We start from the raw sequence: 13999 nt of genomic DNA on the forward strand, positions 1-13999 counted from the left end.
TGTACTCGAACCCTCTCGCTATGAAGGCCAACATACCATTTGCCTTCTTAACCGCCTGCTGCACCTGCATGCTTACCTTCAGCGACTGGTGCACAAGGGCACCCAGGTCTCTTTGCACTTCCCCTTCTCCCAATCTATTGCCATTCAAATAATAATCTGCCTTCATGTTTTTGCCACCAAAGTGGATAACCAAAGAGAGGTAGCGAGGCGGAGAGGTTTAGGCAGGGAATTCCAGAGCTTAGGGCCCAGGCAACAGAAGACATGGCCACCAAAAGTTGAGCGATTATAATCAGGGATGCTCAAGAGGGCAGAATTAGAGGAGCGCTGATATCTCGGGGGGTTTGTGGGGCTGGAGGAGATTACAGAGATAGGGAGGGGCGAGGCCATGGAGGGATTTGAAAACAAGGATGAGAATTTTGAAATCGAGGCGCCGCTTAACCGGGAGCCAATGTAGTTCAGCGAGCACAGGGGAGATGGGCGGGCAGGACTTGGTGCGAGTTGGGACACAGGCAGCCGAGTTTTGGATCAGCTCGAGTTTACGTAGAGTGGAATATGGGAGGCCCGCCAGGAGTGTGTTGGAATAGTCAAGTGTAGAGGAATGTAGGAGGTATGATCAGTAAGTTCGCAGATGACATGAAAATTGGTGGTGTGGTAAATAGCGAGGAGGGAAGCCTCAGGCTACAGGACGATATGGACGGGTTGGTCAGATGGGCAGAACAGTGGCAAATGGAATTTAACCCTGAAAAGTGTGAGGTGATGCATTTTGGGAGGACTAACAAGGCAAGGGAATACCCAATGACTGGTAGGACCCCAGGAAGGACAGAGGATCAGAGGGACCTTGGTGTGCATGTACATAGATCCCTGAAGGCAGCAGGACAGTAGATAAGTTGGTTAAAAAGGCATATGGGATACTTGCCTTCATTAGCCGAGGCATAGAATATAAGAGCAGGGAGGTTATGATGGAGCTGTACAAAACGCTAGTTAGGCCACAGCTGGAATACTGTGTGCAGTTCTGGTCGCCACACTATAGGAAGGATGTGATTGCATTGGAGAGGGTGCAGAGGAGTTTCACCAGGATGTTAGCTGGGCTGGAGCGCTTCAGCTATGAAGAGAGACTGGACAGGCTGGGGTTGTTTTCCTTGGAGCAGAGAAGGCTGAGGGGGGACCTGATTGAGGTGTACAAAATTATGAGGGGCATAGATAGGGTGGATAGAAAGGAACTTTTCCTCTTAGTAGAGGGGTCAATAACCAGGGGGCATAGTTTCAAGGTAAGGGGCAGGAGGTTTAGAGGGGATTTGAGGAGAAACTTTTTCACCCAGAGGGTGGTTGGAATTTGGAACTCACTGCCTGAAAGGGTGGTAGAGGCAGGAACCCTCACAACATTCAAGAAGCATTTCGATGAGCACCTGAAATGGCATAGCATACAAGGCTATGGACCAAGTGCTGGAAAATGGGATTAGAATAGACAGGGCTTGATGGCTGGCGCGGACACATTGGGCCGAAGGGCCTCTTTCTGTGCTGTATAACTCTCGGACTCTATGAGGGTTTCAGCAGCAGAGGAGCTGAGGCAAGAGCAGAGACGGGCGATGTTACGGAGGCGGATTTAGGCGGTCTTTGTTGTGCTGCGGATATGTGGTCGGGTTTTTTCTTTGGGTCTTGCTCTTGTCAGCAGAATGCTTGGAGGTGAGGAAGTATGTGTGAAGGCTCAAATGGTGTGTGTGGGGGGGGGGGTGGGGGGAGAGCGCTGGGTTTGCGGTTTGCGTTCTGCCCGCCAGCTCCTTGCGAAGGGAGGACAAGCTTCTTTCTTCTGAGCCTGTCTGACCTGAGTCGGCAACTTCCAGTCGCAATGGAAGCGGCGGAGAGGTGAGGGGGCGTCAGGCGAAGTGCTTTATTTGCCTCTGTACAGCGAGTGGGTTAAACGCTCGGTTGCAAAGAACATTAAAGGCCTCCCCGCCTGTGATTTTTGTTTGGTAAAGATTTCTGCTCCTTTCCTGTTGCTGTGCGAATCGGTTTTGTCGTCAACTGTTGCTTTGTTTTTCTACAAAAAAAACAATCTTTTTCTCTTAAACCACTTCCTTCCTTTCCAGTCTCTGACTCTTGCTGGGGCCCAGGCATCCTGAATCAGTGTTCGAAAAGCAAGTGGGGTAAATTGTACCCGTCGTAGGAACAGGAGGAGACCCATTTAGCCCTTCCCTCGAGACTGTTACCAAAGGACCATAAGTAGGCCCATTCAGCCCTTCCCTCAAGCTTGTTCCCATAGGAACAGGAGTAGGCCCATTCAGCCCTTCCCTCGAGCCTGTTACCATAGGAACAGGAGTAGGCCCATTTAGCACTTCCCTCGAGCCTGTTACCATAGGGCCAGGGGTAGGCCCATTCAGCCCTTCTCTCGAGCCTGTTACCATAGGACCAGGAGTAGGCCCATTTAGCCCTTCCCTCGAGCCTGTGACCATAGGACCAGGGGTAGGCCCATTTAGCATTTCACTCAAGCCTGTTACCATAGGCACAGGAGTAGGCCCATTTAGCCCTTCGCTCGAGCCTGTTACCATAGGACCAGGGGTAGGCCCATTTAGCCCTTTCCTCGAGCCTGTTACCATAGGCACAGGAGAAGGCCCATTCATCCCTTCCCTCGAGCCTGTTACCATTGACACAAGAGTAGACCCATTTAGCCCGTCCCTCAAGCCTGTTACCATAGGACCAGGAGTAGGCCCATTCAGCCCTTCCCTCGAGCCTGTTACCAGAGGACAAGGAGTAGGCCCATTCAGCCCTTCCCTCGAGCCTGTTACCATAGGACCAGGAGTAGACCCATTCAGCCTTTCCCTCAAGCCTGTTTCCATAGGAACAGGAGTAGACCCATTCATCCCTTCCCTCAATCCTGTTACCATTGACACAGGAGTAGGCCCATTTAGCCCGTCCCTCGAGCCTGTTACCATAGGACAGGAGTAGGCCCATTCAGCCCTTCCCTCGAGCCTGTTACCAGAGGACAAGGAGTAGGCCCATGCAGCCCTTCCCTCGAGCCTGTTACCATAGGACCAGGAGTAGACCCATTCAGCCCTTCCCTCAAGCCTGTTTCCATAGGAACAGGAGTAGACCCATTCATCCCTTCCCTCAATCCTGTTACCATTGACAAAGGAGTAGGCCCATTTAGCCCGTCCCTCGAGCCTGTTACCATAGACACAGGAGTAGGCCCATTCAGCCGTTCCCTCGAGCCTGTTACCATAGGACCAGGAGTAGGCCCATTCAGCCCTTCCCGCGAGCCTGTTGCCATAGACACAGGACGAGGCCCATTCAGCCGTTCCCTCGAGCCTGTTACCATAGGACCAGGAATAGGCCCATTCAGCCCTTCCCTCGAGCCTGTTACCATAGACACAGGAGTAGGCCCATTCAGCCGCTCCCTCGAGCCTGTTACCATTGGACCAGGAGCAGGCCCATTTAGCCGTTTCCTCGAGCCTGTTACCATAGGACCAGGAGTAGGCCCATTCAGCCCTTCCCTCGAGCCTGTTACCATAGAAACAGGATTAGGCCCATTCAGCCCTTCCCTCGAGCCTGTTACCATAGGAACAGGAGTAGGCCCATTTAGCACTTCCCTCAAGCCAGTTACCATAGACACAGGAGAAGGCCCATTTAGACCTTCCCTCGAGCCTGTTACCATTGGACCAGTAATAGGCCCATTCAGCCCTTCCCTCGAGCTTGTTACCATAGGAACAGGAGTAGGCCCATTCAGCCCGTCCCTCAAGCCTGTTACCATAGAGACAGGAGTAGGCCCATTCAGCCCTTCTCTCGAGCCTGTTACCATAGGACCAGGAGTAGGCCCATTTAGCCCTTCCCTCGAGCCTGTGACCATAGGACCAGGGGTAGGCCCATTTAGCATTTCACTCAAGCCTGTTACCATAGGCACAGGAGTAGGCCCATTTAGCCCTTCGCTCGAGCCTGTTACCATAGGACCAGGGGTAGGCCCATTTAGCCCTTTCCTCGAGCCTGTTACCATAGGCACAGGAGAAGGCCCATTTAGACCTTCCCTCGAGCTTGTTACCATAGGACCAGGGGTAGGCCCATTCAGCCCTTCCCTCGAGCCTGTTACCATAGGACCAGGAGTAGGCCCATTCAGCCCTTCCCTCGAGCCTATTACCAAAGGAACAGGAGTAGACCCATTCATCCTTTCCCTCAAGCCTGTTACCATAGACACAGGAGTAGGCCCATTTAGCACTTCCCTCGAGCCTGTTACCATAGACACAGGAGTAGGCCCATTCAGCACTTCCCTCAAGCCTGTTACCATAGGACCAGGGGTAGGCCCATTTAGCCCTTCCCTCGAGCCTGTGACCATAGGACTAGGGGTAGGTCCATTTTGCCCTTCCCTCGAGCCTGTTACCATAGAGACAGGGGTAGGCCCATTTAGCCCTTCCCTCAAGCCTGTTACCATAGGACCAGGGGTAGGCCCATTTAGCCCTTCCCTCGAGCCTATTACCATAGGCACAGGAGTAGGCCCATTCATCCCTTCCCTCGAGCCTGTTACCATTGACACAAGAGTAGACACATTTAGCTCGTCCCTCAAGCCTGTTACCATAGGACCAGGAGTAGGCCCATTCAGCCCTTCCCTCGAGCCTGTTACCAGAGGACAAGGAGTAGGCCCATTCAGCCCTTCCCTCGAGCCTGTTACCATAGGACCAGGAGTAGACCCATTCAGCCCTTCCCTCAAGCCTGTTTCCATAGGAACAGGAGTAGACCCATTAATCCCTTCCCTCGAGCCTGTTACCATAGGACCAGGAGTAGGCCCATTCAGCCCTTCCCGCGAGCCTGTTACCATAGACACAGGAGGAGGCCCATTCAGCCGTTCCCTCGAGCCTGTTACCATAGGACCAGGAATAGACCCATTCAGCCCTTCCCTCGAGCCTGTTACCATAGACACAGGAGTAGGCCCATTCAGCCGTTCCCTCGAGCCTGTTACCATAGGACCAGGAGTAGGCCCATTTAGCCGTTCCCTCGAGCCTGTTACCATAGGACCAGGAGTAGGCCCATTCAGCCCTTCCCTCGAGCCTGTTACCATAGGACCAGGAGTAGGCCCATTCAGCCCTTCCCTCGAGCCTGTTACCATAGGACCAGGAGTAGGGCCATTTAGCCCTTCCCTCGAGCCTGTTACCATTGGACCAGAAATAGACCCATTCAGCCCTTCCCTCAAGCCTGTTACCATAGGACCAGGAGTAGGCCCATTTAGCCTGCTTGAGCCTGTTACCATAGGACCAGGAGTAGGCCCATTTAGCCTGCTTGAGCCTGTTACCATAGGACCAGGAGTAGGCCCATTTAGCCTGCTTGAGCCTGTTGCCATAGGACCAGGAGTAGGCCCATTTAGCCTGCTTGAGCCTGTTACCATAGGACCAGGAGTAGGCCCATTTAGCCTGCTTGAGCCTGTTGCCATAGGACCAGGAGTAGGCCCATTTAGCCTGCTTGAGCCTGTTACCATAGGACCAGGAGTAGACCCATTTAGCATTTCCCTTGAGCCTGTTGCCATAGACACAGGAGGAGGCCCATTCAGCCCTTCCCTTGAGCCTGTTACCATAGACACAGGAGGAGGACCATTCAGCCCTTCCCTCGAGCCTGTTACCAAAGAAGCCTTGAGCACCGCCCGCTTTCCATCACTCCACCATCGGTGGCCATGCCTTTTGTTGCCTGGGCCCTAAGCTCTGCAATTTCCCTGCCTAAACCTCTCCGCCTCACTACCTCCCTCTCCTCCTTTACGATGCTCCTTAAGACCTATCTCTTAGACCGAGCTTTCAGTCAGCTGTCCCTAATATCTCCTTATGTGGCTCGCTGTCAAAATTTGTGTCTGGCCCTTGGAAAGTGACGTGGAAATTGTTACTACAGGTAGACTATCCTTTATCCGAACTTCCGAAAACTGAAAACCTCTAAAAACCGAAAGTTTTTTCGATCAGCGTAAGTCGTGCGCACGACATGACCAGACTGGCGCACGACTTACGCTGAGCAGGGCAGAGGGTCACAGAGTTCCCTCCTGGGTAGGAGACTGCAGGTCGAGCGGGGCAGTGTGAAGGAGGTACCGGGAGAGTGAACCCGACAATACAGCGGCCCGTCCGATAGCTGCAACGGCCCGTCCGATATTCCTTTCTCCCCCCCCGACCGCCGACCCCCCGCCGACCCCCACCCCTGACCCCCCGCCGACCTCCCCGCCGACCCTGACCCCTCGCCGACCCCCACCCCTGACCCACCGCCGACCCCCACCCGACCCCCCGCCGACCCCCACCCCCCGCCGACCCCCACCGCCGACCCCCCCGCCGACCCTGACCCCCGACAAATTTCCCAATACCTTCTGAAATCCGAAAAATTCCAAAAACCGAAACTCAGCTGGTCCCAAGGTTTTCGGATAAAGGATAGCCTACCTGTATATCACAGAAATCACAGAAACCCCACAGTGCAGATAGAGGCCATTTCGGCCCATCGAGCCTGCACCGACACATCTCCCACCCGATCCCCGTAACCCCTACACCAACACATATCCCACCCTATCCCCGTAACCCCACGTATTTAATCCCCCTAACACTAAGGGTCAATTTCTCATAGCCAATCAACCTAACACGCACATCTTTGAAGGCGCTGTGTAAGTGCCGGTTGCAGGTGCTGACTCTCACTGTGCAGGTTGCACCTGAACCAGAATGGGACCAACATCCTTGCGGGAAGGTTTGCTAGTACTGTTGGGGGGGGGGGGTTTAAACTAACTTGGCAGGGGGATGGGATACGGAGTAGTAGGAGGTGATGCACGGCCAAATATAGAGGAAAAAACAAGTCAGCCTGGAAGGCAGAGCAACTATGTAACGGCACAAGGGATTATGGCAAGTCTGGATGGCATTTATTTTAATGCAAGGTGTCCTGCGAGTAAGACAGATGAATTGAAAGTGTTGATGAACACATGGGAGTATGATATTTTTTCTATCACAGAGACATGGTTGAGGGAGGGGCAGGACTGGCAGTTCAATATTCCTGGGTGCAGAATCTTCAGGCGAGGCAGAGGGGGCTGTAAAAGAGGAGGGGGTGTTGCAATATTAATCAAGGAGTCAATTACTGCTGTAAGGAGGGATGATATCTTTGCAGGTTCCTCTAATGAGGCCATGTGGGTAGAACTTAAAAACAAAAAGGGGGCAAGCACTTTGCTGGGAGCATACTATAGGCCCCCAAACAGTCAGGGGGAGATAGAGGAACAGATATGTAGGCAAATCTCAGAGAAGTGTAGAAATAATAGGGTAATAATAGTAGGGGATTTCAACTTCCCCAATATTAGGAGAGGAAGGATGTTCTTGCCATGGAGAGAGTGCAGCAAAGATTCACCAGACTGATACCTGGGATGGCAGGAATGACGTATGAAGAGAGATTGGGTCGATTGGGCTTATATTCGCTAGAGTTTAGAAGAATGAGAGGGGATCTCATTGAAACTTATAAAATTCTAACAGGACTAGACAGAATAGATGCAGGAAGGATGTTCCCGATGGTGGGGGAGTCCAGAACCAGGGGTCACAGTCTAAGGATAAGGGGTAAGCCATTTAGGACAGAGATGAGGAGGAATTTCTTCACCCAGAGAGTGGTGAACCTGTGGAATTCTCTACCACAGAAAGCAGTGGAGGCCAATTCATTAAATATATTCAAGAAGGAGTTAGATATATTTCTTAAGGCTAAAGGGATCAAGGGGTATGGGGAGAAAGCAGGGACAGGGTACTGAATTTGGATGATCAGCCATGATCTCATTGAATGGTGGAGCAGGCTCGAGGGGCCGAATGGCCTACTCCTGTTCCTATCTTCTATGTCTATGTCTAGGAACTTTTCCTCTCAGTAGAGGGGTCAATAACCAGGGGGCAGGAGGTTTAGAGGGGATCTGAGGAAAACTTTTTCATCCAGAGGGTGGTTGGAATCTGGAACTCAGTGCCTGAAAGGATGGTAGAGGCAGGAACCCTCACAACATTCACGAAGCATTTAGATGAGTACTTGAAACGCCATAGCACACAAGGCTACGGACCAAGTGCTGGAAAATGGGATTAGAATAGACAGGGCTTGATGGCCGGCATGGACACGATGGGCTGAAGGGCCTCTTTCTGTGCTGTATGACTCAATGACTCTATCTCGATAATTAGGTCAGAGGTTCCCAGCGCGCAGGCAGTGCAGCTATTCGACCAGGAGGAGCGGGGGCTGACCAACAAAGGGTTAAGTCTCTCGTCGAGAGCGGGGTTGAGGTGTCTGGTGTTGGGGGCGGGGTGGGGGTTGGTCAGAGGGGCGGGCGAAGGAAACTGCGGAACAGATCGAATTCTTTCAACTCTCAGTCAGTCGAAAAGCGCTTGAGGTTTTGTGTGTCTTTCAAACCAGAGGCAAGAAGGACGAGACGGAGAGAGAGAGAGAGACGGGTGGAGAGAGTCAGTCGGAATCTGAAATCTGGTTGACATCTGCCCACCCTCCCCCCCCACCCCCCCCAGCTTGCCAGAATTGCTCACTTCCTGCTCATCTGGAGAATGTAACCCTTTGTTAAGCCAGGCATACCTACTAGGGGAACAGAAATTGTGTAACCTTAGCGGCACACTACGTTACAGCTTGCCATAAACAGAGGGACAACCATTAAATCTAAGAAAAGAGTATATACAAATGATATGAATGTATATTTATACACTCAGGCATATATCTGTTTATACACTGTATGGATAGACCTGCGTTTATGTGTTCAACCATAAATGTTTTTCGATGCTTTGGCAACATAAGACGTACCTCATCATGCCAATAAAGCGATTTGAATTGAATTGAAAAAATAGAGGGGCTTAGAGAGCACAGCATGGAACTTACAGCTCTGGAACAGGACATTCGACTGCACACGAGCCTCCTCCCACCCCTCTTCCTCTCACCCTATCACCATATCCTTCTACTCTTATATATAAGGAGGCTACAAAGGGATATAGATAGGTTAAGTGAGTGGGCAAAGATCTGGCCGATGGTGGGAAAATGTGAAGTTGTCCATTTTGGCCGGAAGAATAAAAAAGGAAGCATGTTATCTAAATGGTGAGAGATTGCAGAGCTCTGAGATGCAGAGGGATCTGGGTGTCCTAGTGCATGAATCACAAAAGGTTACTAGGCAGGTACCGCAAGTAATTTGGAAAGCTAATAGAATGTTATTGTTTATTGCGAGGGGAATTGAATACAAAAGTAGGGAGGTTATGCCTCAGTTGTACGGGGTTTTGGGGAGACCACATCTGGAGTACTGTGTACAGTATTGGTCTCCTTATTTAAGGATGGATGTAAATGCGTTGGAAGCAGTTCAGAGAAGGTTTACTGGACTAATACCTGCAATGGGCGGGTCGTCTTATGAGGAAAGGTTGGACAGGCTAGGCTTGTATCCGCTGGAGTTTAAAAGAGTAAGAGGTGACTTGATTGAAACATATAAGACCCTGAGGGGTCTGGACAGGGTGGATGTGGAGAGGATGTTTCCTCTTGTGGGAGAATCTAGAACTAGGGGTCATTGTTTAAAAATAAGGGGTCGCCCATTTAAGACAGAGATGAGGAGAAATTGTGTCTCACAGAGGGTCGTGAGTCTTTGGAACTCTCTTCCTCAGAGGGCGGTGGAAGCAGAGTCTTTGAATATTTTTAAGGCAGAGGTAGATAGATTCTTGATAAGCAAGGGGGTGAAAGGTTATCGGGGGTAGGCGGGAATGTGGAGTAATCGGATCAGCCATGATCTTATTGAATGGCGGAGCAGGCTTGAGGGGCCGAGTGGCCGACTCCTCCTGCTAATTCGTATGCTCATATATGTATGTTCCTATTCCTTTCTCCCTCATGTGTTTATCTAACCTCCTCTTAAATGCATCTATACTATTTGCCTCAACCACTCCCTGTGGTAGCGAGTTCCACATTCTCACCACTCTCTGTTAAAGAAGTTTCTCCTGAATGCCCCATTGGATTTATTAGTGACTATCTTATATTGATGGCCCCTAGTTTATAACTCCCCCAACAAGTGGAAGCATCTTCTCTACGTCTAACCTATCAAACCCCCTTTCATAATCTTAAAGATGTCCATCAGGTCACCCCTCAGCCTTCTGTTTTCTAGAGAAAATAGCCCCAGCCCGTTCAGATTTTCCTGATATGTGTAACTTCTCAGTTATGGTGTCCTCCTTGTAAATCTTTTTTTTTTCACCTTCTCCAGGGCCTCGATATCCTTTTTAGCAATATGGAGACCAGAACTGCGCACAGTGCTCGTCAGGTTTCAAATAAAGCTGTTGGACTATAACCTGGTGTTGTGTGACTTCTTACATTGATCTAAACAAGGTATATGGAGATTGGAATTGTGTACAGTGCTCCAAGTGTGATCTAACCAAAGTATATGGAGACCAGAACTGTGCACAGTGCTCCCAATGTGGTCTAACCAAGGTATATGGAGATCAGAACTATGCACAGTGCTCCAAGTGTGGTCTAACCAAGGTATATAGAGACCAGAACTGTGCACAGTGCTCCAAGTGTGATCTAACCAATGTATATGGAGACCAGAACTTTGCGCAGTGCTCCAAGTGTGGTGTAACCAGGGTATTTGGAGACTAGAACTGTGCACAGTGCTCCAAATGTGATCTAACCAAGGCATATAGAGACCAGAACTGTGCACAGTGCTCCAAGTGTGGTCTAACCAAGGTATATGGAGTCCAGAACTGTGCACAATGCTCCAAGTGTGGCCTAACCAAGGTATATAGAGACCAGAACTGTGCACAGTGCTCCAAGTGTGATCTAACCAATGTATATGGAGACCAGAACTTTGCACAGTGCTCCAAGTGTGGTCTAACCAAGGTATATGGAGACCAGAACTGTGCACAGTGCTCCAAGTGTGGCCTAACCAATGTTCTATACAAGTTTAATAGAACCTCTCTGCTTTTCAATTCTATTCCTCTAGAACTAGGTCGAGAATTCAAAGATTTAGCATTTATAAATTGAGAAATGATACTGGGCGATGAAGACCCATGCAAAGGAAGGTGACTGGTATGTTAGCCTTTAGCAAGTTGGAGTATGAGTAAGAAAGTCTTGCTGCAATTATATAGGGCCCTGGTGAGACCACACCTGGAGTATTGTGTACAGTTTTGGTCTCCTTACCGAAGGAAGGATATACTTGCCAAAGAGGGAGTGCAACGAAGGTTCACCAGACTGGCTCCTGGGATAAGAAGTCTGTTCCATACGAGGAGAGATTGAGTAGAATGGGCCTATATTCCCTGGAGTTTAGAAGAATGAGAGGTGATCTCATTGAAACGTATAAAATTCTTTGAGAGCTTGCCAGGGTAGATGCTGTGAGGTTGTTTCTCCTGGCTGGAGAGTCGAAAACTAGCGGTTCCCAGTCTCAGGATAAGGGGTCGGCCATTTGGGACTGAGATGAGGAGAAATTTCTTCACTCAGAGGGTGGTGACTCTTTGGAATTCTCCACCCCAGAGGGCTGTGGAGGCTCAGTCGTTGAGTATATTCAAGGCCGAGAGAGATAGATTTTGGAACATTAAGGGAATCAAGGGATATGGCGATCGGGCGGGAAAGTGGAGTTGAGTTTGAAGATCAGCCATGATCTTACTGAATGGCGGAGCAGGCTCGAGGAGCCGTATTATTTCTGATGTTCTTATGCAGTCAAACAAGTTCGAAAAACATTCGGAAGGGGAAGAATATTACTTGGGAAATAAGAATCTAAATGGTTTAGAGGAACAAAGGGATCTCGGAGTACAACTACACAAATGACTAAAAGCAGCGACACACTTTAATAAGGTCTTAAAGAAAGCAAACCGAGCACTAGGGTTTATTTCTAGTGGTATAGATTTGAAAGGCAGGGAAGTTATGCTAAACCTGTATCGAACCTTGGTTAGACCACACTTGGAGTACTGCATAAAGTTCTGGTCGCCTTATTATAAAAAGGTTACAGAGGCACTGGAGAGGGTGCAGAGAAGATTTACAAGGATGATACCAGAACTAAGAGGTTATACCTACCAGAAACGCTGTTTACGGAGGTCACGGACCATCATCAAAGACCCTACCCACCCCAGCCACAGTCTGTTCGCCCTCCTGCCATCTGGGAGACGCTACAGATGCATTCGCACCCGAACGACCAGATTTAGGAACAGCTTCTTTCCCAGGGCTGTCATCCTACTGAACTCCACAAATAAACTCTAAAGCCTGCACATCCGCCAATGCACTTTATTATGTTTATGTTAATGTATTACAAGCCAAATGAATGTTGTATGTTTAAATGTCTCCAAATGTACACTCTCGGGAGCCGCAAGCCTACATTTCGTTGTACTGCACTTGTGCACTAACAATGACAATAAAGTTGATTATGATTATGATTATGAGAAAATAAACAGGCTGGGTATCTTTTCTCTTATACATAAGATGTTGGAGCAGGAGTCGGTCATTCGGCCCCTCGAGCCTGCTCCGCCATTCAATAAGATCATAGCTGATCTGATCTTGGGTCTCAACTCCACTTCCCTGCCCGCTCCCCATAACCCTTGACACCCTCACCGTTCAAAAATCTGTCTATCTCCACCTTAAACATACTCAATGACCCAGCCTCTACAGCTCTCCTGGGAAGAGATTTCCACAGATTCACGACCCTCTGAGAGAAGAAATTCCTCCTCATTTCCGATTTAAAAGGGTGCCCCCTTATTCTGAAACTATGCCCCCGAGTTCTAGATTTCCCCACGAAGGGAAACATCATCTCAGCATCTACCCTGTGGAGCCCCTTCAGAATCTTACATGTTTCAATAAGATCCCCTCTCATGCTTCTAAACTCCAATGAGTATAGGCCCAACCTGCTCAACCTTTCCTCATAATACAATCCCATCATCTCCGGAATCAACCTCGTGAACCTTCTCTGAACTGCCTCCAATGCAAGAGTCATAGTCATAGAGTCATAGAGTTATACGGCACGGAAAGAGGCCCTTCGGCCCATCGTGTCTGCACCGGCCATCAAGCCCTATCTATTCTAATCCCATTTTCCAGCACTTGGTCCGTAGCCTTGTCTGCTATGGCGTTTCAAGTGCTCATCTAAATGCTCCTTGAATGTTGTGAGGGTTCCTGCCTCTACCACCCTTTCAGGCAGTGAGTTCCAGATTCCAACCACCCTCTGGGTGAGAAAGTTTTTCCTCAAATCCCCTCTAAACCTCCTGCCCCTTACCTTGAATCTATGCCCCCTTGTTATTGACCCCTCTACTAAGGGGAAAAGTTCCTTTCTACCCACCCTATCTATGCCCCTCATAATTTTGTACACCTCAATCAGGTCTCCCCTCAGCCTTCTCTGCTCCAAGGAAAACAAACCCAGCCTGTCCAGTCTTTCTTCATAGCTGAAGCGCTCCAGCCCAGGTAACATCCTGGTGAATCTCCTCTGCACCCTCTCCAAAGCAATCACATCCTTCCTATAGTGTGGCGACCAGAACTGCACACAGTACTCCAGCTGTGGCCTTACCAGCGTTTTGTACAGCTCCATCATAACCTCCCTGCTCTTATATTCTGTGCCTCGGCTAATGAAGGCAAGTATCCCATATGCCTTTTTAACCACCTTATCCACCTGTTCTGCTGCCTTCAGGGATCTATATACATGCACACCAAGGTCCCTCTGATCCTCTGTCATTCCTAGGGTCTTACCATTCATTGTGTACTCCCTTTCCTTGTTAGTCCATCCAAAATGCATCACCTCACACTTTTCAGGGTTAAATTCCATTTGCCACTGTTCCGCCCATCTGACCAACCCATCTATATCGTCCTGCAGACTGAGGCTACCCACCTCGCTATTCACCACCCCACCAATTTTCGTGTCATCTGCGAACTTACTGATCATACCTTTTACATTCACATCCAAATCATTAATGTAGACCACAAACAGCAAGGGACCCAGCACCGATCTCTGTGGTACCCCACTGGACACAGGCTTCCAGTCACAAAAACAACCTTCCACCATCACCCTCTGCCTTCTGCCACTAAGCCAGTTTTGGATCCAATGTGCCAAGGCACCCTG

The 13999-nt window shown here is 49.8% G+C and overlaps 1 protein-coding gene across 5 annotated transcripts in view; it reads right to left on the bottom strand.

The window, feature by feature from the left end:
- The window catches only part of LOC147091449 (T-cell surface glycoprotein CD4-like), a 150295-nt gene that overhangs the window by 98185 nt on the left and 38111 nt on the right, over positions 1-13999 (bottom strand). The window lies entirely within an intron of this gene.

Source organism: Somniosus microcephalus, unplaced genomic scaffold (assembly GCF_052327205.1).
Source record: "Somniosus microcephalus isolate GS21.2 unplaced genomic scaffold, FLI_Smic_1.0 unresolved_chr3, whole genome shotgun sequence".
Taxonomy (NCBI): domain Eukaryota; kingdom Metazoa; phylum Chordata; class Chondrichthyes; order Squaliformes; family Somniosidae; genus Somniosus; species Somniosus microcephalus.